The sequence below is a fragment of the Chiloscyllium punctatum genome, chromosome 43 (assembly GCF_047496795.1).
Source record: "Chiloscyllium punctatum isolate Juve2018m chromosome 43, sChiPun1.3, whole genome shotgun sequence".
NCBI lineage: Eukaryota > Metazoa > Chordata > Chondrichthyes > Orectolobiformes > Hemiscylliidae > Chiloscyllium > Chiloscyllium punctatum.
The window spans coordinates 34,123,925-34,130,604 of record NC_092781.1 but is presented as its reverse complement, the minus strand read 5'-3'; positions in this window follow the sequence as shown (position 1 = coordinate 34,130,604).

Below are 6,680 nucleotides of genomic sequence, written 5' to 3'. Positions count from 1 at the left end.
AGTTGTTCACGAAAGTGGAAAACTGAAAATACATGGGCTACTAAAAGCGGCCATTGTACAACGTAAAGCTAAGCAGATGAAAAAAACATTGAAAAGACAAGTGTGGAAACTTTGTGATGAGCATTTGCAGTAAATTAAGCAGTTGCACAAATACATGTACACGGTTATAAAGTACTGGTGCTTACAAAGATATGACTGCAGAGTAACCAAATATAGGATCTGAATATCTCATGAGTCGTCAAACAAAAGTGGAAAGGAGGTAGGTTGGCAGTGTTCGAAAAGGCTCCAATAAATCCAACACTGAAGAAGGATATTGGTCAGGTAAATCATGATGCTGAGTTGACATAGATGAAGATGACAAACATATAAAATACTAATGGACAGGAATTATTTGGTGGGAGGGTTGTCAATCGGCTGTAATAGAGCATTGCATATGTGAGAGAAAGCATGAACACAAATAACAGTGGTGGAGTTAGGTGCAAGTAGTTTATTTAGCATATATGTGGATGGGTGCATGAATAGGAAGGGTTTAGAAGGATATGCATCAGTGCTGGCATATGGGACTAGATTAATTGAGGCTACCTGGTGAGCACGGACAAGTTGACCGACGGGCCTGTTTCCATGCTGTACATCTTTGTGATTCATTGACCATACTGTCTGCTGGTGGCTCCTTCTTCAAGGAACTATGCATCTGCACCCATAAGTCTGTTGGTTCAACAACGCTCCCCAGAGCATATTATTTAGTGTATAAGTCCTGCCCTCGACTGCCTTAATAAAATGCACCACCTCATATTTACAGAAATAAAAATCCATCTGTCATGGATTATTTGACTCTTCTCATCAACGTCCCATTGTACATGAGATAGTCTTCACTCTCCACTGCATCCCTAAATTTGGGGTAATCTACCAAGTTAGAAAACCAGCCAACCCTACAGAACGATCCTTCCTGCAGCTAATCGCAGCACCACACCGCCCCACCTCTAATACTGACACAACGCCTCCCTGTGAGGCAAATGAAGTCATAATCCTAAACCCTCAATAACCACCAAATGCTGCAGTTCCCAGCTTTTCTCGTCATTTTCAGACTGACTTTCGACCCTTGACACTCTTTAGTCTAACACCGATCTCAAACCCATCAACGAGCCAATTCCTCAAACCCAGCCTCCACCTGACGTGCCTCTCTAGCTCCGCATCATATGCCACATGAGCACTTTCCGCACACATTGTATATACCCCTGCTCTCTATATCTCTGAAAATACGTGGAAGCAGAACAAGTGAGACAGAAAGGGGCATGACTAAGACTTCTACCACAGTCTTGTATAGTGATAATAAGCTCTGATTGAAAATATATTCTGCAGAATGATTGATTCAGAGATCTGTGCCTGAAATGAAGAGCTTCCTCAGGACATACGAATTAAAGTGATTGTCATTTCAGTCAAGTTTTGGTTTAACAGATTGTACTTTGGAATTAAAAGCACAACTTTTAAATTTGAGGACAGCAACGAAGTATACAACAGTAAATTCGGTTAACTTTTAAATAAAACGTGGAAAATGGACAAACAATTGTCATATTATGTTCACTGCACATGATATTGTGACTGCATGTTTTGTTGCACGGCCTGGAGATCCAGCCCTTTTCAGTTCTGAAAATGTCAAACCAGACTCAAACTTTAACTCTGTTTCTCACTCCATAGATTCTGTCAGACTTTTTGAGTTTCCGCAGGATTTATTTGGGGCTTTCCTACATCCCTTAGTCCAACCACATTCTACACTCCATTTAATAACATTCTGCTTTCCTGCTTAGCCAACGAAATGGAGAATCAACCAATTTGCCATATTTTATTCCACCTGCCAAATATCTTCCTCCCGCGAAATTCTCTCTGTGCCTTTGAAAGCAGTTTGTGTCCTCTTCCCAATTTATATTGCAAACAATATAGCCGTAGACTTGACTGTATTAGGCTCTGTTCATTCATTATGTCACCGCTACAGCTGACAGACAGATAATGTTCCATGTTCAATTGCTGCGGCATTCCACGCATTGCAACTTGCCAACTTAGAAGTTATCGGTTCATCCCAACTCCCTATTTCCTATTCGGTCGCTAATTCTCTGTTTCCACTGATAAACAACTCCATCAGTGTGAGCTCTTGTGTCTTTCATTACTCACTATTTTGAACATTTTTAGATAACTAAACACAATACTATCCTGCTTCCTACGAGGTCTAACCTGCAGTTATATCCTCAAAATCGTTTGAACTAATGCAATTTCCTTTCAGAAAACGATGTTGATCGACCTTGCTTATCGTGTAATATTTAAAGTTGCTGTTATTCTTTACTTTCCATATCGCATACGGTTACCTTGAAAGTCCGACATTCTCGACCTTTTCCCTTTCCTGAGGTATGGTGACCCCTATGGTTAACCATGACATACCGTCTGTGTCCACCGAGAGAGAGGAAACCCATGGTCCTCAGTCATTTTGTGAACTTACTTAATATTTATGCTGTAATGGTTTCCACCAGGGGAAGCCACAGGTGAGGATCGAACGGAGTTGAGAGTAGGCATTGTTATCCCATTGTTTAAGGAAGGTCACTGTGATAAGTATAGAAATTACAGGCCTGTGAGCCTCACACTGGTTGTAGAGAAACAATAGGAAAAGATGCTCAGAGACAATGTCTGTAGGCATTTAGAAGCAAATGGACTTCTGAGGGATAGACTCAATATATTTATGTGGAGACGGTCACACTTCACAAAATTGATCAGTTTGTTTTAGGGGGTGAGAAATCTAATAGACAAGGGAATAAAAATTGATGCTGTCGACATGAACTTCAGTGAAAGCTTTGATAAGGTCCCTCAAGGCAGATTGGTACAAAAGGTAAAGTCACACTGTCTCAGGGGTGAACTGGCAAGATAGAAACAGATCTTGCTTTGTCGTAGAAGAAAGAGGTTTTTTATGGATGATTCACACTTTATTTCAAAATGGTGGGGTCTGACAAGTGGAATTCCACAGGATTCAGTGGTTTGACATCTGTCGTTTGTGATCTGCATAAATGATTTGGAGGAAAACATGGCTGGGCAAATTAGTAAGTTTATGGACGACAAGGGTTGGTGGCTTTGTGGACAGTGAGGATGACCTTCGGAGGCGACAGCAGGAAATAAATCAGTCACTGCATGGGCTGGAAAATGGTAAGTGGAGTTGTTGCATTAAGTCAGTTGCTGCATTAAGGAAGGTCAAGTACAGATGAAAATTATATAGTGAATGGAAGAATCATGAGGAGAGTTAGCATGGAGAGAGAACTGGGTTTCTGGAAACGCAGATCATGGAAGGCAGCATCATAGGTAGATGGGTATTTAAAGAAATGCGTTTCGTATGCTTGGCTTCATTGAAATTGCAGAAAATGTAAGGATGGAGAGACTATGCTTCAGCTTTACCGAAGTCTATTTAAAGCCATACTCAGCATATTGTTCACAGTTCTGTTCACCACACTACGAGAAGGATGTCAATGCCATAGTGAGTGTACAGAAAAGGCTTGCCATCATGTTGCCTGGTATGGGGGACATTTTGGCTATGGCGAAAGGCTGTCGAGAATACTGAAATGCAATTTAAGAAACTAGACAGGACTGAGGTTCACACGTAGGAGGTGTAGAATCTCTGGAAAGTCTGAAAATAAATACAAACCCTGGACAGGATGGGATTTATCCTCGGATTTCCTATGAAACAATGAGGAGATTTCAGACACTTTGGCTTTTTCCTTATGTTGACATTGGCTACGGTAATAGTGCCAGAAGACTGAAGGAAGCAAATGTTCTCGCCTTGTTCAAAAGGTGAGTAGAGACAACTTTGATAAGTATAGACCGGTGAACCTTACCTCGGTTGTGAGTGAATTGTTGGGACAGGGTATAAGCGACAGGATTTATGATCATCTGTAGAAGAATCCGTTGATTAGGGATAGTCAACACGGTTTTGCGCAGGGAGGCTCATTTTGCACAATCCTTATTGAGTTCTATAAGATGGTGACCAACGAGTTGGATGGGGGTAAAAGAGATTATGCGGTGTACATGGATTTCAGTAAGGCTTTTGATAAGGTTCCCCATGGTAGGTTATTCCACAAAGTAAGAAGGCATGGGATTCAGGATGATTTCGTGGTTTAGATCAGAGATTGGCTCGCTAAAAGAAGACAGAGGGAGGCGGTTGACGGGAAATGCGCATACTGGGATTCATTTAGTAGTGGTGAAATGCAAGGCTCTGTTTTCGGGCCACTGCTGTTTGTTATTTTTTATACAAAATATGAATGAGGGCGGACAAGCATATGACAGTAAATTTGTGGGTGACATTCTGGTCGGTGGAGTTGTTGATCGTGCTCATGCATGTTACAAGGTACAGAGGGAGAAAGAGAATCTGCAGAGCTGGGCTGCGGTGCCAAGTGTAGGTTAACGCGCAAAAGTATAAGGTGATTCACTTTAGAGGGGGCAACAGGAATAAAGTTTATTCGGCGAATGGTAAGATTCTAGCTAGTGTAGAGATGAGCAGAGAGATCACGGTGTCCATGTACAGAGATCCGTGAAAAAAGCTATCGAGGTTAAGTAATTTCTTTATAAGGCATACGGCTGTGTTATCTTTTATTGGCAGATGGATTGAGTTTCAGAGCCACGAGGTAATATAGCAGCTTTACAAAGCTGTGGTGTGGCCATATTTCGAACATTGAGTACAGTTCTGCTCACCGAATTGGAGGAAAAATGTTTAAGCTTTGGAGAGGGTTCAGTCATGATTTACGTGAATGTTGCCTGGTATGGATGGAAGGTCTTATGAGGAAAGGTTGAGGCACTTGAGCCTGTTTTGGTCAGAGAGAAGAAGGTTGAGGATAATCAGAGAGGTAGACACGATGGAAACTGACAGACTTTATTCCTCAAATGGCTAGCACGACGGGACATCTTTAAATTGTGGGGCTGGAGGTATAGGACGAATGTGAGAGGTAGTTTTTTTTCTGAGAGTAGAAAGGCTGTGGAACGCACTACTTGCAACAGCAACTGACCCGCCAGGGTGAAGGGCATTTAAATGGCATTTGGACAACGTACAGATGAATTTGTTATTGTGTAATGTAGATGTGCTTTACTTTTGTTGCAGAGGTCGGTGCAACGAGGGCCGAAGGGTCCGTGCTGTGCTGTAATTTTCTATGTGTTATGTACATTATCACGGAGACTGGGTTTGCTTTTTGGGGGTGACCTGTCAGATAATAGGACATGGATGGCATGGATCGAATGGTGACTAGGAGACCTTTTTCCCAGGGGGGAGGGGTCAGTTACTCAGGGAAACATGCGGAGCGGGGGTGCATTTTAAAAGAGGCCAGCATGTCACACAAATTGATGAGTGCCGAGAGCGCTTTTTGACAGAGTTGGTGGAAGCAGACACAATGTTAGTATTCAAGACGTACCTGGTAGAAAACAAGAATAGGAACGGAGGTTGAGGGTCATGGTTCCTCTAAGTGAAGACAATTCATTGGTAACGGGCAATATGTGTCAACACAGGCTTGTAGGGCTGATAGGCCTGTTGCTATGTGGTAACAGTCGTTACTCTTTGTTCTATTTTAGCCAATGACATCATATTTCCAAACTTGCATAAATCTTCCAATTTGCTATTCTTCTCCTTTTTGCGTATTGCTGCATTTGCAAATTTCCATCAGCGAAAACAATTCCTGAACCGCAATGATATTGCCACTATTGTACCCATTATCACTGAAGTAGCTATATTTAAAACGTTCAGATCTAATCATTCAGATCCAGGTGAATGTCCGACTTTAATCTCATTTGCTTTCTGAATAATTGTTCCCTCAGTGATCAAGGTAATTCCTTCCCTTTACTTCTTGATTGTGAATCTTTTTGTTTTGTTGTTTTTAACATGAAACTGGATATGTGTTCAAATTCCCTGCTACTTTCGTCCTTTGTATTATTCATGGGCAAATCACGTCATCGAAATAATCAATATTTCAGCTAGCTTCTTCCTTTAAATAAGTATTAAAGTCCTTGCTTTCACTTTTTATTTTGTAATTGTCATTAGCATTCATATTCTTGTTCTCTTCATCAATATTTGTCATTTGTCAGTTTTTACTTTTTTAATCTCCTAATCGATTTTTGCACAGATGATGATCAATTTCTTTAGACGTTACGTGAATTTGATATTTAGCAATCAATGGTGTATTCTTCACGTACAATCTACATCATTCAATAGTTCCTTGATAAGAATACATAAATGTTACCTTAACTGTATCCCACTGTTTATCCAGTCTCTTCCCTCACCTTTTTTTTCCATCGCCCACTGAGTTAAACGCTGTCATCATCTTCTTGTGCTTGATCTTCTTTCAGTTTCAGGCACTCGCTTGATATCCAAGATTTTCAATTTTACATTACATATGAATTTCCGTAAAAGTTGTGACCACTTTTGTTGAACGAATCATTTATTGTATGATTATTGATGATCCTGTCTCGTTTCATACATACCAGGAAGAAAATAGTTTGTTTTCCAGTTGAATCTAGAACGTATTCTTCGAAAAACTCTTGTAAGTACACCCCGTGAATTCAACCACAAGGCTGTATTTATCAATTTGATTCATCCAATCAACGTGAACTTTAAAATTGTAATGACTAATTTGGTACCATTCTTACAAATTCTCACTATTCCTTGGTTT